This window comes from Mustela nivalis (genome assembly GCF_964662115.1).
Source record: "Mustela nivalis genome assembly, chromosome: 11".
Classification (NCBI taxonomy): Eukaryota; Metazoa; Chordata; class Mammalia; order Carnivora; family Mustelidae; genus Mustela; species Mustela nivalis.
Genome location: NC_139030.1, coordinates 4,516,015 through 4,542,525, shown reverse-complemented (window position 1 = coordinate 4,542,525; position 26,511 = coordinate 4,516,015). Strand labels below are relative to the sequence as shown.

Below are 26,511 nucleotides of genomic sequence, written 5' to 3'. Positions count from 1 at the left end.
TTCTTGTGGTCTTTGTTCTTTCAGTAACATTCTTTGTAATAAAATGTTATTTGTATAAAAAGTGAAGGAAAATTATGAATCAATCTTATGTTCTGCAGCCAGATACAGAAGGCCATATTGTAAGATTCCAAGCACATGAACATCTCAGATGAGGTAAAGTACCAGAGACAGAGAGAGCAGTGGTTTGGGGGACTGAGGTGAGGTAATGAGCAGTGAGTGATTACTAGTACAGCTATCTTTGGGATGGAAATGTTCCAAAAGTTAATGATTGGCGGAACACTCCTAATATACCTAGTGGCACCTTGATATGTCATTGAAAAGGATCATATAAAATTTTTATGTAAAGTCAAATTCTATTTTAAAGAACAAAATATTTTAGGCCATTATACAGGTGTATAAAAATCACAGAATTTACAAACAGGAGAATGACAGGGGAGGCGAAGACATCCTTTGAGACTGAAGCCAGCTCAAGCTGTTGCTTGGGGGCTGAGGATGGTTGTTCCACTAAGGCAGGTGGTAGTTCAGGCCCTCCAGGAACCCCAGTTGCAGGGGCAGGACCCTGCTTGACCTCCAGGTCAGACAAAGGGGCATGTGGCTCTTCCAGGTCAGAAGAGTGAATTAGAGCCCTGACTACCAACTGCACTGTACTCAACAGGGCAGGTGGTGTCATTGCTCTTCTTGACTGGTGAGCTCCAGCAGCAGAGATGGGTTGGGCCAGCTTAGGCTCTGAAGATACAGCAGGTGCCACAGTGGGAGCTGGGGTGAGTTCCTGAGATGGGTCAGGATCTTGTTCTGGGCTGGTGTTGCAGCTCCACGAAGAGAAAGTATCATCAGCATGATTGACTTCCCATGTGCCTTCTAAAAAAAGGAACTTTTCCCACCACTCAATGTCATCTGAATCCAAGAACCAATCTGTGGAAGGTCTCCCCGACTCAAACCAATAGCTACAGGAATCTGAGAATACTCACTACTCTCAGCCCAACTGCACTCTATGGAGGCTTGCTCAGTGTGGCCCACCCTGTCCCCTCCTCACAGGCATACCTATCACCCCCTGTCCTCCTCACCCCCAGCCTCTTGCTCCATGGACCTAAGGTGTTGCAGCTGTGAGAGCAGAAGATGGGCCTGGCTTTTCAGGACTGTCTGGCATACGGAGCCCCATGTAAGCCATCAGCATATTCAGGCTGGGAAATTCTGGGTGCTTGACACAATCCTCGGGATATTGTTCTATCCATATGCTCAAGATGGAATAGAGGGCCCTGGTGTCAGAAAGTAGGCAGAGGAGTCAGAGGACAGGGCACCCTTTCCAATCAATATCCCAGGGAACCCCTGTGGGAACCTGTTCCTGGAATTCCAGTTCCTGTCAGAGACCAGTCCTACTCCTTGTCCTCCTGTGATCTGGCAGTCCTGCCTGAGACAGGCCTGGTCACAGATGAAAAGCTGGCAAAAATCTCTATGAGCAGGAGTCCTTGATCAATGTTGTGAGCATTTCTGTCCTTCTGAGGGGAGCTGAACTCACTCCTCAGTCTCTATCATTGTCCATGTGCCACATGAATTCATCTGCTTGTGGCCAAGGTGGGGTAGTGTCTGGCCTGTTCATTGTTCTCACTGCATACACCATTGCTGTGAGAAGATCCAATCGAAAAGGGAACAAAGGAACTGTTGTTAGCTAGACCTTCCCAGGACTGTCCCAATACCTCAAAATTTACCTCCCATGTCCATGCTGCCTCATTTTCCAGGTGCCATGAGTGGGTCTCCTTCCACTGACCCTTATCTCCTACAGGGTGTGGGATGTCTGGTCCCTGAGCTATCACTGGGTCTCCTGAGCACCCAGTATCCAAGTTTCAACAGCTTGCTGAATGTGATGGTTCCCACATCATCTGTTCTGGGTCCCAGGATTGGGGTAGAGACAGGGCTGGTTGGGAGGTTTGGGAATGACTCTCTTAGGGGCTAAAGCTGTCCTTTAGCCCCCTCAGCTCTCCCACAGTTCTCACACCCCACCCACAGCTCCTCAGGACTATTTCCCATTCTCTAGAAGAAGTTCGCAGATATTTACCCTAAAACAGAAACCTTAGATGTATAGTTGAAGGTCCAAAAGTCCCTCCAACTCACAGTACCCTCACTGCCCTAGTGAAGAGGTAAGATCCTCCTGTATCAGCCAAAGCTCACTCACATGTTCCACTTCTCCTGGGCTCTGCCAACCTCATTAGAGTTGGAAAGAATGCACCCATATCTAGAGGAGGCCAGGGGCATCACATGAAATGTCCTGTGGACGCTACCTCTCATTGTATCCAGTGTCACTGTCTGACCCTGACTAGTCTGGAGCCCTGGGGTGCTATCTGTTCTGTGCAGGGATCACATTCAGCTCCAAGAAAGAGTATGCACTGAGTTGGGCTTCCTGAATGTTTGATGAATGAATGAAAGGGTCCCTACCAGCCCAGCCCAGATCTGAGTGGGCCTAGCCCGCTGTTCACCCCCGGGGATCCCTGCTCTGGTTTCACCCAGACACAGACCCCAGATGGAGCCTCAGATATCCCTTTAAATGGTAAAAGAGCCCAGTGAAGACCATAGTTATACTGAGGTATGAGGCAGAAGCTTCTTCATAAGGAGCAGGACAATTATAAATGAGTATGACCACAGCCCCTCTAGCATACCTTTCCACAGGCCCAGGCACCCAAGTGTAGTTTCCCTACAAGAACCCACTGAGTCCCTGTAATAACTCTGCCCCAGAGGAGAAAACTGAGTCTTGGGGAAATGTGGGGACATTCCCGAAACTCACAACCAAGTGGTGGCCAAATCCCACTGGGCAGTTAGGGGCAGGGTGCTCACCTAGCAAACAGGAGGTTTTTGTTTTTGTTTTCTTTTCGGTGGTCCAGAATTCTTTGGCAAACAGGAGGTCTAACACATCTTGGGTGGTGGCAAAGACTCTATATGCTCCCAGGAACATGTGGACGTAGCTTAGATCTCTTCCTAGGAGGATGGGCAAGAAGTGTTTGATTTGTGTCTCTAGTGAGTTGACCTGGTTGGTCCACAGCATGCAGGTCTCATTCCTCTTCCTGAGGTGGATCAGAGGAAACATGAATCAGTGCTGTAGCCACCAGGAAGGTTGGGGGTTGAAGGGCAGATTGAACCCCCAACATCTCAGTGACTTATGGCAAGAGGTGGGACAAGTGGGCCCATAAGCATAAAAAGAATAAGGTGACTCAGTGGTTCATTGAGTTAATCAAAAGAGTCTTGGTATTTGTTCAGGTCATGACGTCAATATCCTGAGACAGCTCCTCGTGGGCTGCATACTTAGGGCAGTGTCTGCTTGAGGATTCTGTCTCTCGCTCTGATTCTCCCAACTCTCCCCCTGCCTCTTTCTCAAATCAATCAACCAATCAGTTAATAAATTATTAAAAAAAGAGAAAAAAAGTGAAACCATATGATAACTGACTCTCTCTGCTTGACTTTTTTCAATCAGCATAATCTCTTCCAGTCCCGTCCCTGTTGATACAAAAGTTGGGTATTCATCCTTTCTGATTGAGGCATAATACTCCATAGTGTATATGGACCACATCTTCCTTATCCATTCGTCCGTTGAAGGGCATCTTGGTTCTTTCCACAGTTTGGCCACTGTGGCCATTGCTGCTATAAACATTGGGGTACAGATGGCCCTTCTTTTCACAACATCTGTATCTTTGGGGTAAATACCCAGTAGTGCAAAGTCAGGGTCATAGGGAAGCTCTATTTTTAATTTCTTGAGGAATCTCCACACTGTTCTTCAAAGTGGCTGCACCAACTTACATTCCCACCAACAGTGTGGGAGGTTGGGGGAACCAGGTGGTGGGTATTGGAGAGGGCATGGATTGCATGGAGCACTGGGTGTGGTGCAAAAACAATGAATACTGTTATGCTGAATGGACTGATATTCATGACAGAATGATCACTGTAGCATATTATAATGGCAAATGATTCCTTGAGAATTTATATTCAATATAATTACTTAACTAAAAAAAAAAAAGAAAGAAAGAAAAAGAAAAAAAAATATTCTTGGCATCCATACAAAGAATTGAAGCAAGTGATGTCTGAACTTGATAGTATGTCAGGTCATATTGTGAGCTGAGTGTTGATAGCACCTCCCTGGATGAAAGGCATGGATCCTATGATTTCTGAAAGCATATACCTTTCTTGAGATGACAACACAGAGATGCTTTAGATAAAGGGCTCAGGATATTAGGACATGTAGTATGTAGGATGTAACACTGAGTTGGCAACAGAAGGGAGTCACATCCAAGTTCTGCATCAATAAAGGAACCAGTGGCTGTGATAAATGGTTGGCCTTCTGGAATGTTGTGCAGCACAATGAGGCCCCTGCTCCTGACTCTGGAGGGGCCCAGGGATCTGTTCTTTCACAACCAAAAGGCAGATCAAGAGACATAGTACCATGGGCCCCATGTCTCATTAGGTAAAAGTCTCTCAATGCACCATGATCATGTTCAAGACTTGCAGAAGTTGGGGAAGGATGGATAGGCCAACAGGGACACTTGAAAGCACTAGTTAAGAAAATGCATAGTACAGTGCAAAAGGATTCTAGATGAATGGGATGAGACATCTTAAAATCTCTTTTCTCATATTCCTACAAATATGTGGACAATGACTCTGCCTCTAGCCAAGACAGAGGCAGGGCCATGAGGGCAAGTTTGGGAAAGAGATGGAATGCGAGTTCATGTGGACATCGGACTCTAGGAGGGAGCCCAGACTGGCTTCTAGGTAGTGAGGCCTTTTGTTCTGCATCAGCGCCCTGGGAGTTTGTTCTCCCCAGCACCTGTACTCACCCTGAGCCAGCGCTGGACTCTGTTGGCAGTGTGGGGCACCTTCAAGGAGGTAGAGAAGAAGATCTCTTCACTCAGCCCCTGCTCCATCTTCCGTGTGGAGCTCTGTAAAGACAGAGACTGGCAACCAGGCAGGAGGTCTCAGAGCCCTATCTGGCTGCCATTGCTGGTCCTCAGACCCAGGGAACTCTATTCCAGACACACAACTCCCCAGTATGCACACACCTCCACCACGGAGAGAAATGTGACACAGCTTCAGGGCCTTGGATGTGCTCTGGCACAGGTAAGAGGCACCTCGGGAATCCTCTTTCCACCCTGCCTACCAAGACATTGATGTGAAAATGAAGGGATCACCAGGATATCCACTGTCCTCAACCTCCTCCATCCCAGGGACGGGAACACCCACATACCCCTCTTTCCCTGGAACTCAAGAGGAGGGGGTGGGGCTGACCTGGGATGGTTCAGAGAAGTGAATTGGCATCACCTACACTGCTCTTATGTAGGCAAGGTTTGAGCCAATGTTTGCAGCACGTGAAAAAGCCATTCTGCTAGGGTTTTTGGAAGCCACAGTCCCGGGAAGTAAGCAAGCAACAAGAGAACATCTTTCAGTATCGGATGTCTCCAGCCAAGTAACTCTGATACTGAACTACACTAGAATGTGGGCGCCTGGTTGGAAGGGTTCCAAGTTCTGTTGAGATCTATGGTCCAGGAAGTGACTTCACTGCCTGGGATCACCTCCCCATGTCCACTCCTGGATTGACACCTACACAAACAGTGCTCTGGGTTGCTGTCTGCTCATTGCCTTTCTGCATGCAAGACCACATCTGTACACAGTGACACCAACACACCATTCTCCACAGGCCCCCAAGGAAGGTCTGGGTGCAGAAAGAGCCCCACCTGGCTTCAGACACAAATCTCCACTCTTACTGTTTTTGACCCTGTATAAGCTATCATCCCTGTCGGGAGTGGTCTGCATCTTGTCTACAATACAGATGATTCTAGCATGTACTTCCTCTAGATATCCACAGGCATATGTGGGATAATACCTATGATATTGGACGAGTGGTGTCACATGTAGACAAAAACCTCCAACCACATTTTCTTCTCACCTTCTCTGAGACTGCTACTAGTCAGATCCCACCCCACAGTCCCTACTGGGGTGTGTGTGTGTGTATGTGCATATGCACACTCATTCCTGTGTGCCCACATGTGTTCATTAGTGCTAAAATTCTGGAGTCCCAGAAGATGACAGCCCCATTGACAGAGGGATGGACAGTAACTTCCCAAGATCTTGGGCTTTCTAATTTCCAATGCAAACCCTAAAGAAGGGATTGGATCCTTGGCCCTCGATGGTCAGAAACCGCCCTTATCCCTAGAGACTGCCTGTCCTGTGATGCAAGCCATTACCTCCTTTCCAATGGGTGTGATGTGTATAGGGGCCCACTCAGTGGGTTGCCATGACCTGGCCTCTCCCTCAGATAAGAATTTAGGGAATGTCTCTAGGATATTAATGCTCACTTTCACCCCCATACCATTTCCCTGTGTGTAGCCATTCTACCAAGACAACCTTTTCTAGAGCCCCCAGTGAAGGGCTAGGTGCATCCAGGACCCCACCTTTGAGGACACTCAGAGAGTTGGGTTCATGCTTGGTAAGCCTTCTTACCAGACTGTGAATCTAGGCAAGGCACGGATCCTGCAGGGGTCTTCACCTTCCACCCTCAGTGGCTCCCTTAGATTCCTAAGGAGTCCTTGTGTACACATCCTTGTGTCCTCCTCCCCTGAAAAGTGGTCTGGACTTAGTGATTCACTTACATTCCACAGAACATGGCAACATGACCCAATGCCCCTTCTGAGATTTAGTCATGAAAACTAAGTGCCCAGCACCATGCTGACTCTGCCCACCTTCTCTCTCAGATCCCCACAGTGGGGTATAAGCCCCTATGTTGAACCATGACACAGACACACACACATGGCCTGGGTTGTTGACCTGCAGTTGATGGACTGAAACCTGCCAACACCCCTCAGGGAGCTCAGGTTCTCAGTGAAGCAGGTCCTGCCTTGGTGTTGTCAACAGCCCCAACCTACTGAGAGACTCTGGCAGGAACCCTCAGCTGTGCATTGCTGGATTCCTGATCCTCTGAGACTGAGAGACAGTGTTGATTAAACCATTGAGTGTGGGGTAATGTGGTCACACAGCACTGGGAGCAGGGTACTGATACTGTCCACCTGTCCTGGGCCCTGGCCCTCCTACCCATCCTCTCTGCTCTCCTCCTCAGCTTCCTCTGGCCACCCTGGCCTCCTTTCTAACCTCCATTCTGGGAACATCAAATTCTGCCTCCAATCCTCTGCATCATGGTGCCTTCTGTCAGGCTACATATACTCAGATTTGTGCAGGGCTGTCTCCTTCTTTTCCTGCCATAGGAATTCTCAATGTCATCTCAGCACAGCCTTATCAGACCCCTCATTTGGTGGAGCTCATGGCTTAGCTGTAGTCCCTTGCTCTTTTCCTGTGGAGTAATTGCACATTTCCTTCATGTTTTTGTTACATGTTTGTCCATCTTCCCCTCTAGACCCTGACCTCCTAGAGGGAGAAACTGGTTGGCTGATAAGAACTGGTACCTTCTGAGTGCTCAGGGCACAGTGGCTGAATGAACAGGAGACTGGATCCATCCCACCACTGACAAGCTCTATTATTTGAGCCTAATTGATCATGTGTCATGTGTAAGTCCTTTTGTTTTGTTTTGTTTTGTTTTGTTTCCTAAGTAAATTCCATGCCTGATGTGGGGCTCAAACTCATGATCAAGTACCCTATTGACTGAGGAAACCAGTTGCCTCTTTGGTCATTTTTAAAGGTTCTAGGCTGATAACTATTGAAGTTAACTTGGCGATTTCAACATATTGTAGGTATTTTACGTTATCCTAAATTACCAAATAACTCCCCAAATTTTGGTAGCATGTCACCATAGATTCCCCCACATGACAGTGCCAAGTGGCTATTCAGATTGGAGACTGAATTCCTTCATGTAGTCTTTCAGGAGCCCAGAGTCCCTCTACCATGGGCCTTCTCACTCCCTGGGTTGTCATGCACCTCTGACACCATCAGCACAAGAAGAAAGACGACAAAGAAATACATATGGGACATTGTTTCTAGCCAGGTCTAGAAGGCCAAAATGTACACCTTTATGCTCAATTTTTTTTATTTTCTTAGGATTTTATTTATTGGTTAGAGGGAAAAGAGCACAAGCAGGGGGGAGGGGCAGAGGGAGGAGAACCAGAGAGATGCTGAGGTGAGGAGGACAGGGGGTGGCTGATACAGACCTGTGAAGGGAACAGCTTAGGCCACACAGAGCCTCCATCAACTGTGGTTGGGCAGGAGTAATGAGTACCCTCAATTTCCTGTGCCCCTGACCTGTAATCAGGAGAGACTTCCCAGGGATTTCCTCATGGACTCAGACAACATTGAGTGGTGGGAAATTTTTCCTTTATTTAGAAGGGAGATGAAAAATCAATCATGGTGATGATTCTTTCTCTTCTTGGACCTACAGCACCAGCCCCCAAACAAGATCCTGAACCACCTCAAGAGCTACCTCCAGCTCCCACTCTGGTGCCTGCTACAGCTTCAGAGCTCAAGTGGCAGGTGAGAATAAGTTGTGTGGGTGATGTAGCTATGGATAACAGCAGAGGGAAGGCACCCAGCTAAAGGAGCCTACCGCAAAGTTTTTTATCAACAGCGAAGAGCACAATCAAAGCTTTTAGGAGTTTACTACTATGGGGGACATTCCTGGCTTAAAAGTGTTCAAGTGGTGAAGTGGAGTGTAATCCCAGGTGTGACAGCATGATCTTAGGGTCCCGGGGTTCATGAGAAAAACACGTTGGCCTAAATGCTTCAGAGTTCCCAGACATCAGTTAGGGAAAACTGGCTGAAAACCACGAGGCTAGGTGCTGGCTTTCTGTTCTATGTAGCCATACACTCCAAATCACAGCACAGGTGGGCACTCACTTTCCTGAAAGGGGTCCAGCAAAAAACAGAAGCATGGCAAGACCTACAACACCAGCAGGTAGAGTGTGGGTCTGTGCCACAGGAATCCAAAGAAATTGGAATTGGAACTCAGTCATGTGACTGAGGTAAAAATGCCTTGTCACTGGCAGGGTGAACACAGAGTTCTCACAGAAACTGAGGAGTTCAGACTTAGGCATTGTTTTTCTGTAAGGGTTCACTGAAGAGCTGGGGTGCAAATTTTCAACGCCTGGGTAGAGATCAGGTTGCAGTCATATTCATCTCACCCATTGGTGCTACAAGCCTTCAGGGAGTAAAACAGCATAAACAGAGTAAAACAGCAAGAGCTGCATACACGGAGGCGTCTCTGCTGCTTAGGAGAGCTGCATTTGCACTAGCTGAAGTATACCTGGGAATCAGGGTAAGAGGTCCTTCCCTAGAAGACCATCACAAACAACTCACTCTTTTCAAGTTTACTGATAATAGAGGGCTGCAAAGCTTCAGATCTTAGGGAAAACACTAAGTAGCATTCTTTGTATTGTTATTTTTTAGTCTTTTATTTATTTTTTCATTTTTTCATTTTTTTAATCTATTTAAGTAATTTTTATTAGAGAGAGAGAGACAGCGCGCGCGCGCGCGCGTGTGTGTGTGTGTGTGTGTGTGTGTGTGTGTGTGTGTGTGCAGGGGTTGGGCAGAGGCAGATAATCTTGCAGCAGACTCCCTGCTGAGCACAGAGTCCAACTCTGGGCAGGATTCCAGGACCCCAAAGATCAGGACCTGAGCTGAAACTCAACAACTGAGCCACCCAGGCTCCCCTCCAAGAGTAGATTTAAATGAGAAGAAATTAAAGTTAGATCAATCCTAAACATGTAAGAATAAAAAGGAAGAGTAGGTGAAAGAAGAGAAAGAAGAAAGAGAAGAGCAGAGGAAGAGTAGTCAAAGAGTAATATGAATTTTACTAAAGTGTGTCATGAGACAAAACGAGAAAGAAAGAAATGACTTTATTAGTAGTATCTTTGTGGTGTGACCAAAATGTGTTGTGATTTTATTCTACATACTTGAAAAAATATCTTCCTATTTTTTAAAGCATGCCTGAATTATTTTAATTTCATCTTTAATATTTAAAGAAAAGATGCTATATAGTTTACTTTCTCAAATGTCTTGAGACTTGTAGCAGGAATTCTCCTCAACCAAACTGCATTGCCAAAGGTCTTGGAGGTGATCCTTGACTGTATTCTCTAACATGAACCAGTAATAGTGGATATTCCTGCATCGTGTTTGTTTCTTTTATTGTCCTTACCGCAATAAGTACTTATTAACTTAGTTATGTACATATTAAATGCCTCTTTCTCTCTCATTTATCAACTCCAAAAGGGCAGTCACCTTTTCTGTTTTATTGGCCAATATATTATCAATTGCCTAGCACAATGACACATGAGGTAGGGACTCAATAAAGACCTTTGAATGAATAAATATGTAATCCAAGAAAGTGAAATCGTATCAGAGTATGGAAGTATAATTGAAAATCTATAAATACTAAATGGGAATTTGTTTACTGGAGCAAATGGTTGTAAATTTGTCATCACAAAATGGGCCATTAATTTCTAAATATTTTTTTCTTTTTGCTACTCTTTCATTACTGTTTTTCACTAAGATTTGCTATTCCCAAAACTGAGAAATATTATCTGAGAAATGAATAAATAATTGTTTTTGATGTAGCATAAACACTGGAACCAGCACTAAGGTGAGGCAATTGATGTATCCAGAGCACACAAGTTCAGGAGACATTCACGCCTAGGTTTGTGCAAGCCTCAACTATGAACCTTCATGACCCTGCATGTGAGTGGCTCCTTAAATTTTATACGCTAGGGGCTTCACTTGTCTCATTCTGGTATCTCTGTTAATATATCTATTATTTATTCTTTCTATAAACGTATCCTTGAAAGAGAAAAGAGTGCATCTCCCGGCTATTTCAGCTTGCCAACAATAGGTTCATGAATGTCCTTCTTTTCATATACAGATTTCTTTCCATCTCTTGACTGCCTGCCAGACCCACATAACAAAACTTCCAGGTTGGTTACAACTATCTATTCCCTTTCCTCCAATCCCATACAGCTAATTGTGGCCAAGCTTACTGGCTGCACTAAATATTTTTGTTATCCAGCCTTAGCTGGTCTGTAATGAAACTTGTTATTCTTTTCTTCTTCATCACTTTGTGCAGGTCAGAGATTACAAATGAGGTGTTGGGTCTCATGCATGGACACCTTTCTTTGCCTTCAACATACTTAATGTTAACTACTTCCCGACATTTAAAATTGTCAAATTTACATGAAAATCCAGATGTACAAAATCTCAAAAATGAAAAAATCCAAACCAAAACAAAGCACATTTTTAAAAAGATTTTATTTATTATAGAGAAATAGAGAGAGGATGTGCATGTGCATGAGTTGGAGGAGGGGCAGAGGCAGAGGGAGAGAAACAGAAACCTAAACAGACCTCATGCTTAGTAGGGAGCCCCACATAAGTCTTGATCTGACAACTCTGAGATCATGACCTGAGCAAAAACTAAGAGTTGGATGCTTAATCAACTGAGCCATCCAGGTGCCCCGTAAAACACTTTTTTTTTTTTTTTAAGAAAATATGACAAGAGTCTTTTCACACATGGCTCCAGTCAGCTGGAGTTTTCTTATCATTTAGCTGAAATAAGTGCCTTTCTTAGAAGCTGCCAATGAGTTTACCACAGATAAAATATTTCTTCTCAGTTTTCAATTAATTTCAGACATCCACATTTTCCAATGATACCTAGCCCCCATATATTAAAACTCTCATGAAATATTGACAGTGGATAGGGACATCCACCCCTCTCTTTCTAGCAAATGCAAGGTACTCCTCAACTCCAGAAAACACAGATCCCAACCTTTCTACATTGTGTTCATAGACACAAACTCCTCAGTCTAAGAAATGTCCCTTTCACATTCCAATCACCCTTAGCACTGGTATTGTTCTTTTTATTTTAAAAATTTAAAAAATATTGGGGCACCTGGGTGGCTCAGTGGGTTAAGCTGCTGCCTTCGGCTCAGGTCATGATCCCAGGGTCCTGGGGTCGAGCCCCGCATCGGGCTCTCTGCTCAGCAGGAAGCCTGCTTCCTCCTCTCTCTCTCTGCCTGCCTCTCTGCCTGCTTGTCATCTCTCTCTGTCAAATAAATAAATAATCTTTAAAAAAAATTTAAAAAATATTGTAGTAGATTAACATACTATGTCATATTAGTTTCAGGTGTACAACAGAGTGACTTGATAATTCTGTACATTACTTGATGCTTATCGTGATAAACGTAGTCACCATCTGTCACCACACAGCATTGTTACAGTATTATTGACCATGTTCCCTATGTTGTACTATTCATTTCTGTAACTTATTTATTTTGTAATTGAAAAAATTTTACTTCTCATCCCCTTTACCTCTCATCTATTTAACCCATTCACCTACACATTTCCCTTTAGCAACCACCAGTTTGTACTCTGTATTTAAGAGTTTGTTTGGTTTCAGATTCCACATATAACTGAAATCATATGGTACTATTATTTTTATAGTACTGTCACTCCTCTTAAATTTCACATGTCTTGTCCTTTAAAATATGTTCCACAGGGGGATGGAGAAATTACCAAACTTGTATCCCATGTAATGAATATATATAATATATATACACACAAAGAATACAGGATAGATAGATTCTGTGAATAACAAAGTGTGAAAGTTGAGAGGTTAGGAGTTAAAAACTGAAATTCCAGAACTTAATCCCTGGTTCAAATTTCAACATTACTCATTCCTATCTTGCTGGCCAGGAGTCACATCCATAATGTCTTTGCCAGAGTCTTCTTCCAGCCAACAATTTTTGTTCTCTCCAGATCATACTTTTCTTGTGTTTTTCAGTGTGGATAGGCTGGCAGTTTTCTGAGTGTTCAAAGTCTCATTCCTTTTTGCTTAAAAATCATTTAACAATTCCTTGTTAAAATCATCCCTATGCTCTTGCACTGTACTATAAACAGTAACAAAAATCCAGATTGCACCTTTGACATTTTTTCTTAGAAGTCTCAGGTAATCATTTAAATAAGTTCTGTTTTCCAGAAAACACTAAGCACAATTCAGCCAAGTACTTTACCTCTTTATAACAAAGGTCGCCTTTCCTCCAGTTTCTAATAGCATTCTTCATTCCCATCGGAGACCACATGACCATCACCTTTAAAGGTTCTTACTTCTACTGACAGTCTCTCCAAGTCAATGTAGGCTTTTCTTACATGCACCTTGTAACTCTTCCAGCCTTTCCCCAACCCACTTCCACAAAGTCACTTCCATATTGGTAGGTATTTGTTACAGCAGCTCCCTACTGTTCAATGCCAAAATCTCCATTAGGTTGCTAGGGCTCTGTTAACAAAATGCCAGCCACCAGACTGGATGGCTTAAACAACAGAAAATTTTTTTCAGAATTCTGGAAGATGGAAGTCCAAAATTAAGGTAAGGTTTGGTTTCTCCTGAAGCTTCTCTTCCTGGCTTGGAGACAGGACCTTCTTGCTGTGTCCTCACACGGTCTTTCCCTATGCATGTCCATCTATGGAGTCTCTTTCCATTTCTATAAGGACATCTGACTTATTGACTAGGATGGGATTAGGATTTAATTATGATTTAATTTAACCTATTTAATAATGATTTAATTTAACCGAATTGCTTCTTTAAATATTTTAAAAATATTTTATTTGTTTATATGACAGAGAGACATTACAAGTAGGCAGAGAGACAGGCAGAGAGAGAGGGGAAGCAGGCTCCCTGCTGAGCCAAGTACCCGATGTGGGGCTCAATCCCAGGACCCTGAGATCATGACCTGAGTTGAAGGCAAAAGCTTAACCCACCTAGCCACCCATGTACCCCTAAAAGCTCTATCTTAAGCACAGTCACATCTTAGGGTATACTGGGGGTTAGGATTTCAGCATATGAATTTGCAGAGTACATGGTTCAATCCTAACAGCTACTATTGTCTTCATTTAAATGAGATCCTCCCAGGAAAATTAAGCATCTGTTTATGAATAAATTTGCTCATGTCCTTCTATTCTTTAATGAAGGCTATCACTTAAAGAGGCACTTGAGACTCACAGACCACCAGTATCATCGATACTGCTATTGTCCCACATGGCAGTGCTTCCTAGCCCACGGTGATGCCACCAGTTAATTTCACCCTAAATAAACCACTGTAATGATCTCAAATGAACAAAACAACACTATGTTCGTCCAATCCCTACTAGGTACTGAATCCTGATAAATCCCTGGAGATTTGTCAACATTGGGAATTTTTTTTCCCTTTGATAACATTCAAACCAGTCCATGAGGCTAGGTTCAGGAACACATATGTGTCCCTTCACCTTGCCTTTGTGACAGATTGGACTACTACTGGTAATTCTACACTACCGTACATCTACATCCATGCCATACCTCAAGAAAGTATACTTTCTTACTCCTTAATATTAGGCTTGACCACATTAGCTGCCTTGGCCCATGTATATTGGCATATATAACAGAAGCAAAAGCCTTGCATGGTTTGGCTTATTTCTTGTGGTTCAGAAATCTTCCATGGATAAATTTTGTAATAGCTGATGTCCTACTAGCTTTGTCCCTAGAACAAATCACATGAAGTAAATATGACCCAACCTAGAATGAGGCTTAGCTACTACACAGCCTGAAGTAGAGTGCCCAGTGGAACCAACTTAGATCAAAAAGCCATTCAACCTCTTGACCTGTGAGCATGGGAATAAATGTATATTGTTGAAGCCACTGTATTTTGGGGTGATTTGTTATAGATTTTTTAAAAAAGATTCCATCCATTTATTTGACAGATAGAGATCACAAGTGGGCACAGACGGCAGGCAGAGAGAGAGGAAGGGAAGCAGGTTCCCTGCCAAGCAGAGAGCCTGATGCGGGGCTTGAAACCAGGACCCCAGGATCATGACTTGAGCTGAACGCAGAAGCTTTAACCTACTGAGCCACCCAGGCTCCCCTTGTTATAGGTTTTAATGTTGATAACTGACTGATACAGTATCCAAGGAAAGTGTACAACAACTATCCCTTTAGAGCTTCCTTCCATCGTTCATTTAAAATAAATGAAGCCGGTAGACAACTGGGGGCCACCTGTTCCTTACATATTCTCAGATGTGTGGAAAATCTGCTTCATAGAACCTTACTTTAAAGATGGATTTCGTGGGGCACCTGGGTGGCTCAGTTTGTAAAGCCGCTGCCTTCGGCTCAAGTCATGATCTCAGGGTCCTGGGATCAAGTCCTGCATTGGGCTCTCTGCTCGGCAGGGAGCCTGCTTCCTCCTCTCTCTCTCTGCCTGCCTCTCTGCCTACTTGTGATCTCTCTCTCTGTCAAATAAATAAATAAATAAATCTTTAAAAAAAAAGATGGATTTCTCACTTTTTATGGATTCATAGGTGTTATAAGCGCTGGAAGTCACATTAGACGCTACACCATAACTCTCTCCAATTGATGAAATATTTGAGACACAGAGAGAAAAAATTATTTACATGAGGCCATATAGTAAGACAATGACAGCGCCAGGATTAGACCTTGGGTCTACTCCTCCTAATCCAGCACACTTCTGTTATGATTCTTGCAGTATAGTTGATGATTAGGAAAACAATCTGTGAAAGAGTTTTATTAAAAGCATTCATAGTGGGGTATTACTTTCTAATCGGTCGCTTCTGGTGGCTCCCTCCCCCTTTTGTTTATCTGTGATCACCAAGACAGCATGGTACTGGCATAAAAACAGACACATAGACCAGTGGAACAGAGTAGAGAGCCCAGATATGGACCCTCAACTCTATGGTCAATTAATCTTCAACAAAACAGGAAAAAATATACAGTGGAAAAAAGACAATCTCTTCAATAAATGGTGCTGGGAAAACTGGACAGCTATAAGTAGAAGAATGAAACTCGAGCATTCTCTTACACTGTACACAAAGATAAACTCAAAATGGATAAAAGACCTCAACATGAGCCAGGAATCCATCAGAATCCTAGAGGAGAACATAGGCAATAATCTCTTCGATATCAGCCATAGCAACTTCTTTCAAGATATGTCTCCAAAGGCAAAGGAAACAAAAGCAAAAATAAACTTTTGGGACTTCATCAAGATCAAAGCTTCTGCACAGCAAAGGAAACAGTCAAAAAAAGCAAAGAGGCAACCCACGGAATAGGAGAAGATATTTGCAAATGACAGTACAGACAAAAGGTTGATATCCAGGATCTATAGTGAACTCCTCAAACTCAACACACATGAAACAGGCAAACATATCAAAAAATGGGCAGAAGATATGAACAGACACTTCTCCAATGAAGACATACAAATGGCTATCAGACACATGAAAAAATGTTCATCATCACTAGCACTCAGGGAGATTCAAATTAAAACCACATTGAGATATCACCTTACACCAGTTAGAACGGCCAAAATTAACAAAACACGAAACAACATGTGTTGGAGAGGATGTGGAGAAAGGGGAACCCTCTTCCACTGTTGGAGGAAATACAAGTTGGTGCAGCCTTTTTGGAGAACAGTGTGGAGATTCCTCAAGAAATTAAAAATAGAACTTCCCTATGACCCTGCCATTGCACTCCTGGGTATTTACCCCAAAGATACAGATGTCATGAAAAGGAGGGCCATCTGTAACCCAATGTTTAGAGCAGCAATGGCCACAGCCGCCAAACTGTCAAAAGAACCAAGATGCCCTTCAACGGACGAATGGATAAGGACGATGTGGTCCAAATACACTATGGAGTATTATGCCTCCATCAGAAAGGATTGAATACCCAACTTTTGTAGCAACATGGACGGGACTGGAAGCAATTATGCTGAGTAAAATAAGTCAAGCAGAGAGAGTCAATTTTCATCTGTTTTCACTTATTTGTGGAGCATAACAAATAGCATGGACAACAAGGGGTGTTAGAGAGGAGAAGGGAGTTGGGGTAAATTGGAAGGGGAGGTGAATCATGAGAGACTATGGACTCTGAAAAACAATCTGAGGGGCTTGAAGTGGCGGGGGGGGCGGGATGTTGGGGTACCAGGTGTTGGGTATTATAGAGGGCACGGATTGCATGGAGCACTGGGTGTGCTGAAAAAATAATGAATACTGTTTTTCTGAAAATAAATTAAAAAAAACTAAAATTAAATAATAATAATAAAAGCATTCATAGTGGTGGGGCGCCTGTTTGGCTCAGTTCGTTAAGCATCTGACTTCAACTCAGGTCATGACCCCAGGGTCCTGGGATCCAGCCCAATATCAAGCTCCTGGCACAGCGGAGAGCCTCCTGTTCCCTCTGCCACTCCTCCTGCTGTGCTCTCCTGCTCTCTCTCTGTCAAGTAAATAAATAAAATTTTTTAAAAAGCATTCAAAGTGACAATGAACTTGCTCAGAAATTCCCCAATTTTATCATGCAATTATTTCCTTACTTTTGTTAGTTTCTTTCAAGCTTAGATCATTTTGACCCAGATTTTGATGTGAAACTTGACTGGTAAATGTGTATTTTAGTGAAATTAAAATCCATGAGGAATAATGAACTAGCCCAAATATTGAGTACAGTGCTGGAAAACCTCCAAAGAGTCATCAATTTAAAACTCTGAGTTATTCTGTTTGCTAAAGATTTTTCTATAAAGATGAACTAAAAAGAACCTTATTAATTTTATTTGAATCCTTTCTACTGTTGAGATTTTCAACTGCTAAGGAAAAATGTTAGAATCCTGGGATGAGGGATATTACTTAAATTATTTGAGGGGAAAATTTAGCAATACTTAAATGTAAAGTTTGCATCTGTGTGATGGACTCATTTCTTTTAATATTGTATTTTTCTGAAAATTCTGCAAATGTATGCTTAAACTTCTATAGACATAGTAATGTGACAGAGAAACAAAACTTTTAAGAGGGGTTATCTGTCTTTACAGGCAATATGAAAGTTTTAGGTTCACAAGTTGCTTTTCCTCTCTCTCAGAACAAAGCAATATTGCATCATTGTTGAGCTCAGATTCTGTAGTCATACTACCTGTATTTGACTCAATGCTTTGTCAGTTATTATTTGAACAATCAAGAAAAGTTGCTTATCTCTTTGTAAATATGTTTGTTCATTTGTAACCTGAAGGTAATAATAGTAATACCTGTCACAGAGAGTTGTTTTAAGATCTAATTCATTATATATATATATATATATATACACACACACATATATATATATACATATATATTTATATTTATATAAATATATATTTTATATTTACATATATTTTATATATTTTATATATATATATATATTTTGAGTGCCTACTATCTACATTATTTTTCTAGGTACTTGAGCAATATTAATGAGCAAAAGAGGCAAATATCTCTATCATAAAACATATTCTAAAAGGCATAGACAGGCAAAAAAAAAAGAAATCTAATAAATGAGCAATGAAATATGGTGTACCTGCAAGTCATAAATACTGTGGGAAAGAATAAAAGTCAAGCAGGATAAAAAGAATCAAGGGTGCTGAAGGAAGGAGTAAGTTGCAATTTAAAAATAAATGTTCATCATCACTAGCCATCAGGGAGATTCAAATTAAAACCACATTGAGATACCACCTTAAACCAGTCAGAATGGCCAAAAATAGCAAGACAGGAAACAACGTGTGTTGGAGAGGATGTGGAGAAAGGGGAACCCTCTTACACTGCTGGTGGGAATGCAAGTTGGTGCAGCCACTTTGGAGAACAGTGTGGAGATTCTTCAAGAAATTAAACAAAGAGCTTCCCTATGACCCTACAATTGCACTACTGGGTATTTACCCAAAAGACACAGATGTAGTGAAAAGAAGGGCCATCTATACCCCAATGTTCATAGCAGCAATGGCCATGATCACCAAATTGTGGAAAGAACCAAGATGCACTTCAACAGACAAATGGATAAGGAAGATGTGGTCCATAGACACTATGGAGTATTATGCCTCCATTAGAAAGGATGAATACCCAACTTTTGTAGCAACATGGACGGGACTGGAAGAGATTATGCTGAGTGAAATAAGTCAAGCAGAGAGAGTCAATTATCATATGGTTTCACTTATTTGTGGAGCATAACAAATAGCATGGAGGACAAGGGGAGATGGAGAGGAGAAGGGAGTTGAGGGAAATTGGAAGGTGAGGTAAACCATGAGAGACTATGGACTCTGAAAAAGAATCTGAGGGTTTTGAAGGGGCGGGGGGTGGGAGGTTGGGGGAACCAGGTGCTGGGTATTAGAGAGGGCATGGATTGCATGGAGCACTGAGTGTGGTGCAAAAAACAATGAATTTTGGTACACTGAAAAGAAATTTAAAAATAATAAAAGCCTTAAAAAAAAAAAAACTCACTCCTGGAACTGATTGTAATGATGGGTGTGTAATACTTTGAATAGTATCTTGAATTTTTTTTAATATCTAACGTTAGATTATCACCATAATGATTAGTAATATGTCAGCGAATTTTGCTCCAAGATATTTCTGATTCATTATAGACATGGGGAGTAACACAGAAAGAAGAAACATTCCATCATCTCCTATATATATCATGGCTGTTTCTAAATCAGAGATACTTTCATCTAATTTTTGATCTATGATCATTTGTTGATTCCAAGCTTTGCTAGCATTCTCATGTCACTTTTGTACAAATTGTGTGGTTTGTACAGTTTGAAATAAGGCTATTCCTGTAGTGGTAGGCTGTAGCAGTAATGGCTATAATTCCTGAAATAGTTGTTATAGGAAATCTTTTTGTTCTATGGACCCAGTCCTTCAAAGCTGTTAAAAGTATATGTATATCTGGAGAGATTTCCCAAACACGGTGGTGTTTTACCGGTAACCAAATGCCTATTCTTCTTCTAGCTATGTGAATAATAGAATTGTCTGTATAAATATTCTCATCTACACAGGTGTGCATTTTACATTTGAGACAGCTTTTTTCTCTCTTGCTATGATTAAAAGTCATCTTGCCAATAACAAAAACATAGGGATCTCTAACACAAGCTTATACCCATTCTTCATCCATTAGGAAAAAAGAAAATGCATAGTTATTAGACAGATGAATATAAGAGCTGTTCCAAACTCTTATGTGATTTAAAGCTGTGGTGACCTTCCATAAATTCTTTTGTCTTTTATGATAATTAGCAAAAGGAGATGGCATACAAAGTCCTTGCCCAAGCCAGACCAGGGGTGCATCTCCTGAGGTTAAGGTTTGTGGTAAAATGAGATCATCAAAAACTTGCCATTTTAAATTTTGATGAGAGGAGCAGGGTCTCCCTGTGCAATTGGTGACTGCCATCCCCTTAGGGGACCAGTCCCATACAATTCCATAGGAATCATTAATAACAATACTGGGGTGAGAAGCTTGACAATCCTCCCATAAAGGTTGAATTCCCTCATCAGACCACATTTGTCTTAGTTTGCATTTGGGAATAGAGGGTGCTGCTGTGTTATAGCTAGAACCCCGATATTCATTGGCTAGGAGTCCTTTAGTGGAGAGTAAATGTAACTGAGCTTTAGTCAGATAATTATCAGTAGGAAAGTCCACCAACCATCTTTGATCATCAGGGATAAGACAACTGGAATGATTGCTGATACATATTGGTCTTTTGATATCCTAAGGTAAGATTAATATTTGTGCCCTCATCTAAGGGCAATAGTGGCCATCTAGGATCCAAAATTCCAGGTACCCATTTGGAGATATTTAAATAAATTGGTATTATATCCTCTCCCCACTCTACTGGATGGAGCAGAGGAGGATTGAGTATATAAACCCAGTAAGTAAAATTATGTATTTGTGCATAACATCCAGGAAGACTTATGGCTACCGTGATGAGAGCCAGCATAGTGCATCAGATGTAGAAACAGTAGTAGTTTTGATATGCTGTAAAACATACACTGCATATAAAGAATTAGATAATAGATTAAATGCAGAAGAAACATTTTGAAACAATGTAATAACCACAATTAATTCTGATTTTTGTGCTGAGAGACCGGTAGTAGATATGATCTTCGAAGTAGTACCATAATAATCACCTTTACCTTTGACAGAGCCATCAGAAAAGTAAGTAGAGGCATCTCTTACTGGATTTGTAGAAGTAATTTTAGGAAGGACAAAAGCAGTATGTTTTAAAAAGGAAACAACAGGTAAAGAAGGATAATGAGAAGAAGTGTTTCCAGTAAAGCCACTAAGGGCAATTTGCCAATTTAAATTATTTTGGAATGCTGTTTCAATTTATGTCTTATGTTGTGGCCGGTGTGATGACACAAGCAGGGTCCAGAGGGTAAGAGAATGGAGAAAGAATAAGACTTGTAAAGAAATGTGGACAAGAGGGACACAGTGGATGATGTCCAAGCAGTGCCAATTTTATTCAAGGCTGTGAGGCATTATATAGCTAACAGAAACAATTATAAGGAAGTATCTCTTTTCGGTTGATTGCTCATACACATATAACATTCACATGAAACCCCTCAAGCTTTCATGAAGCCCATTTCCCAAGCACTGGTAGCGGATCTTCTGACGCCAGTAACTTTTGTCTACTTAGCTAATCTTTAACTAGCAATTCACGAGCTTACAATGGTGCAATTTATAATCCATGCAAGTACAGGGTAATCTTGTAACAGTTAAATGTGCAACCCAGTTTTGCCTCTAATCTGTGCAGGCAGTCACGTCAGCGAGTCTTAGGGTCTATAGCTCAGGCTCTTTCTCAAGCGCAATTCAACTGATATTCAGGAGGCACGAGTCAGGGCCTGGTTTGATCCCTCGCCTCTAGCTTGGTCCATGGCTGCCTAAAGTCTTATTTAAAGGCAGAACAATAACCTGCAGATCATACCCCTGTATTTGCCGAGTTCTTTTTTTTCCTAATTGAATAATACTTCCAATATGACCTATATAGGTAGTGAGTGTTTTAACACTATTATTTGGGAGGAAAAATCCATTCTATAATTAGTTTTTCCTGAATAATTAATCCAGTGGGTGTATGTGGGGTATGAACAATGAGAAGATCTAATGGTATCTCAGGTTGGACTCTATCCGTTTGCATTGAATGAATCTGGCTTTCAACAAATTGTAATTCTTTTAAGGCCTCTTTTGATAGGGTCTTAGGGCTGTTTAAATTAGGATCTCCCTTTAAAGAGGCAAATAGATGCTGTAAAGCACAAGTGGGAATTCCAATTTTAGGTCTTATTCAATTAATGTCTCCCAAGAATTTTTACAAATCATTCAAGGTTGTCATTTTATCTCTACAGATTTAAACTTTTTGTGGTTTAACTGAGGTCCTGTCCATAATGAACCCCAAATATGAGAAAGGTGTGGTGACTTTTATTTCTTCTGGAGCTATAATTAGTTTGTGTTTTTCAAATTGCAATTGAAGCATTCTGAATGCATCCTGCAATTGCATGTTGTCAGAGGCTGCACATAATATGTCATCCATATAATGGACAAGATCATTTTGTGGAAATTGATTTCTAACTGGCTGTGTAACTTTTGCCACATAGTCCTGACGGATAGTGGGGCTAGTTAACGTTCCCTGTGGAAGAATTTTCCATTGATATCGTTTGGCTGGTTTTTAAAAATTTACACTGGGAATAGTGAAAGCAAAACGGGGACAGTCTTCCTTAGCAAGTGGTATAGTATAAAAGCAATCCTGTAAATCTATGATAATTATTGGCCATTTGTGTGGGACTAGATTAGATGAAGGCAATCCAGGTTGGAGAGACCCCATGGGTTTAATAGCAGAAGCAACCACACATAGGTCTGTTAAAAGTCTCCATTTTCCTGATTTTTTCTTAATAACAAAAATTGGTGAATTCCAAGGACCGTGAGATTCTTCAATATGTCCCCTTTTTATTTGTTCCTCTACTAGGGTTTGCAAAGTGAGTAATTTCTCTTGTGCTAAGTGCCACTGCTCCACCCAAATGGGTTTGTCATTCTTCCCATTTAACTTAATGGGTTCAGGAGCAGTGGCCCTCAGTGAAAAATTTGGGAATCCTCCTTAGGGGAAGGTATAACCAGAGAGGTTCCCATTGACTTAGTAAATCTCACCCCCAAAGTCTACAATATATGGCTGTAGATAACACTTTTGACCCTCAGGTCCTTCACAGAAAAGAATATTGGAGCTTTGACTCACATTGCCAGCCTGTCCTAATCCTGTAATAGTAGCAGAAGAGGAATTAGATGGCCATTTTTTAGGACAATGTAATGAGCTTATGATAGAGACATCAGCTCCAGTATCAATTAGACCCAAAAATTCCTTTCCTTATATTTTAAGATGACAAACTGGTCTGTCTTGATAAATTTTCTCAGTTTAATATGCTCCAGTTTTTCCAGTACTTCCAAACCCAATGGAGTTTCTTTGTTTATTTTTAGATTGACCCCAGAGCTAGGGTAAAAGTAAAAACTGAGCAATGCAGTCTCCTTTTTGAAAACAGTATGGAGCCACAGTAGTTAACATCACTAAAATTTCACATAATCTGAATCAATAATGCCAGTGTGAACTAGTACTCCCTTTGAAGTAAGGATAGATCTCCCTAAAAGTAACCCAGTGGTCCCCTTTGGTAAAGGACCATAAATATTAGTTGGAATTTTAATGGGAAGCTTGGTAGGCATTAAAAAATAATCTTTGGGAATGGGAATATCTAATCCAGCACTACTATTACATGTGGCATGTAATAAATTTAAAATTGTACATTTGTCTGAAAGCTGGGTGTTATGGGAGAATTGTCCCCCTTGTTTTTCGGGGCTGAGGGCTTGCCCCAAAATAAGTTTCCTTGAAGGGGGGATCCATCCTTGCTAAATTTGGAATGACATTGACTTGCCCAATGATTTCTCTTTTTACATTTAGGACAGAGACCAGGTGTTTTATTTTTTACATTTTGCAGAGGGAATTTTCCCTTTTCCCTATATTGAGCTTTAGTATGCCCTGCTTGCTTACAGTTGAAACATTGTCCTTTAAATTTTCCGGTGGTCAGAGCAGCTGTGGCTTGAGCTAACAAATCAGCTTTATAGATCTCTGTTCCTTCTCCTTGGCATAGCTTAATATAATCTGTCGATGTTCCCTTGCCTTTAAAGGTTGCTATCAATTTCTTACAATCAGAATTAGCATTCTCATAAGCCAACAGCTGAAGAATGTATCAGCAGCCTCAAGATTATTTATCTGTCTTTCGATAGCCTCTTGTAATCTTGCAATAAAATAGTATAGGGTTGTTTTGGACCTTGTACCACCTTTTGAAAAGAAGAGCACTTCTCTCCTTGGGATTCTATTCTCTCCCAGGCTCTCAAACAGCAACGCTGGAGCTGTTCAATAGCTTGATCATTCATTAGTACCTGGTCTTGCACCCGGGCCCATGGCCCAACACTCATGAGTTGTTCATGGAAATAGGAAACATTAATAGCTCTGTTATGGGCAGCTGTTGTTTCTGCCTAATCTTGCCACCATGTTTTAAATTGTAAGAACTCACTTGAAGATAGAACTGTTTTTGCTAACAGTGACCAATCAATCGGAATAAGTCGATTGCTTTTTGCGATGCCTTGAATGATTCCCATTGTAAATGGAGAATTAACTCCATAGTTTTGTACTGCTTGTTTTAGTTCCTTCAATAATTTGAAGGGAAATGGCTCATGCTTGGCCTCATAGACACCATTAGGGTTGTTAGGATCATGTCCTGGAAGGACATGTTCTGTAATAATAACCGGGAAATTAAAATGTAAGGCATCTAGGTCTCCCGCTCGCTGTGCTTCAAGGAGGCCTCTTTGAATGGCTGATAGCATGTACTTTTCATCTTTTTCACTGAATGGTGCCTTCTTATAGGATGGTGGAGCTGATGTCCGCAGTGCCTTTGGCACCTTTTGTCTTTATTGGAGGAGGAGGAGGAGGAGATTCCTTCTTTATATATTCTTTTTTGATGGCCTTAGTAATTTCTTTCTCCTCCTGGATGGCATGGTCAGGTTCCTCTTTTTTTAGTTTCTCCTGAATATTCATTATTGCTCTCTGAATCAGGGGTTTGTAAGGGCTCCAGAATGGAGCAAATGAGGGTCCAAGTAGGCCATATACTAATTGGAATTGGTTTTCCTTTAGTGTACAAAAGTTTTAACTCATGACCTACTTTTTCCCATGTTTGTAAATCTAAAGTTCCTAATATAGGGAACCAGGAGCAATGTTCTTTAATTACCTTTAAAAGCTCCATGAGTTGGCCCTCACTGACTTTTACTCCTCCCACCTTTTGGAGTTGTCTCAGTAGGCAAACATAAGGGTGATAATCGTTTGTGCTCTCTAGATTACCCATACCCTGCAATAAGTACCCACAACTCACCAGTGGGAAAAAGGCACAGCCATGCAAAACTCACGTTGGGGCTTCTTCTGTTGCATTTCTGGTCCCTTTCTGGGCTGCACTTGCCGCTTCCAGTTGGTGAACAGGGGAAGAATGAGGCACAAAAAAGTCAGCTGCAAGAGAAAGGGAGCATGGGACAACCATAGAAAAGACTGCTGCCCTGAGCAACTCCTCAGTCTCACTTTTATTAGTTAGAAACAATGACCAACAGAAGAGCTGATGAAGGTCAAACATTAGTCATATGTCTTGTGGACAAACAAGAAGGAGGGCTAAGTTTATAGTTAAGCAAGCACATTCAAAGGACTTATCTAACTAGCAACAGGCCCTTTTGGGAGGAGAAAGGGGAGATAACGGGAAAGGGAAGCAGGTGGCATTCTACCGTGAGCGGGTTAGGCATCCCCAGCTGCTCAGCTTCAAGGTCATATATCTTCCTCTCCCCCAAAGGCCTGTTGCCAGTATGTGTTTCTCTTAAGGCTATATCTAAATGTGCTTGGTAAAATCATCCAGGGGTTATATTTTAAGTAATACATTGTTCTGAGGGGTAGTCGCAAATCACTTAATGGATATGGCAATAACACAAATCAGTGTACCTCTGACTGTATTTGTCCCTCAGAATAATATGCTGCTTAAAGTATAACTTTAACTAATGAGGAGTTGTACTGGTCACACAAGCATGCTTAAAGATGACCTTGAGAAAAACATGTCCTAGCAGTAGGCCTCTGGTGGAGGGGATGACACACGTCTTGAAGCCCAACCGCTGGGAATGTCCGCTGGTTCAGGGTGGAAAGCTGCCCTGCTTCCCTTTCCCATTGTCTTGCCTACCTCAGAGAAAGCCTCTTGCTAACCTAATCCTTTTAAGGGTGCTTGCACAACTACAAACCCATGCTGCTGGACCAGACGCACCTTACTCTTCTTGTTTACCTCATTTGCCTCTAAAACTTTTGTTTTGTTTTGTTTTTTAAAGTCTTAAGTATATTGGTCCTTCCTCCTTCTTTTTTTTTTTTTTGTAATTTAAAGATTTTATTTATTTATTTGACAGACAGAGATCACAAGTAGGCAGAGAGGCAGGCAGAGAGAGAGGAGGAAGCAGGCTCTCCACGGAGCAGAGAGCCTGATGCGGGGCTTGATTCCAGGACCCTGGGATCCTGACCCAAGCTGAACACAGAGGCTTTAACCCACTGAGCTACCCAGGCACCCCTGCCTTTAAAACTTGTGACCAACATATGACTCACATTCCTCCTTGTTTATCTACTAGACATATAACTATTACATAGCCTTCATTTCTTTTCTTTTGTTGCTATCTTATATCTAATA

The 26,511-nt window shown here is 41.8% G+C and overlaps 1 long non-coding RNA gene across 1 annotated transcript; it reads right to left on the bottom strand.

Moving 5' to 3' along the window:
• Window positions 1-384: 384 nt before the first annotated feature.
• LOC309843475 lies at window positions 385-25,220 on the bottom strand. Its single transcript, XR_014300149.1, has 4 exons — window positions 25,180-25,220; window positions 4,815-4,916; window positions 2,827-3,053; window positions 385-858 (listed from the first exon to the last, which is right to left on the bottom strand). It is a non-coding gene; the product is annotated as an uncharacterized lncRNA (long non-coding RNA).
• Between the last annotated feature and the right edge of the window lie 1,291 nt (window positions 25,221-26,511).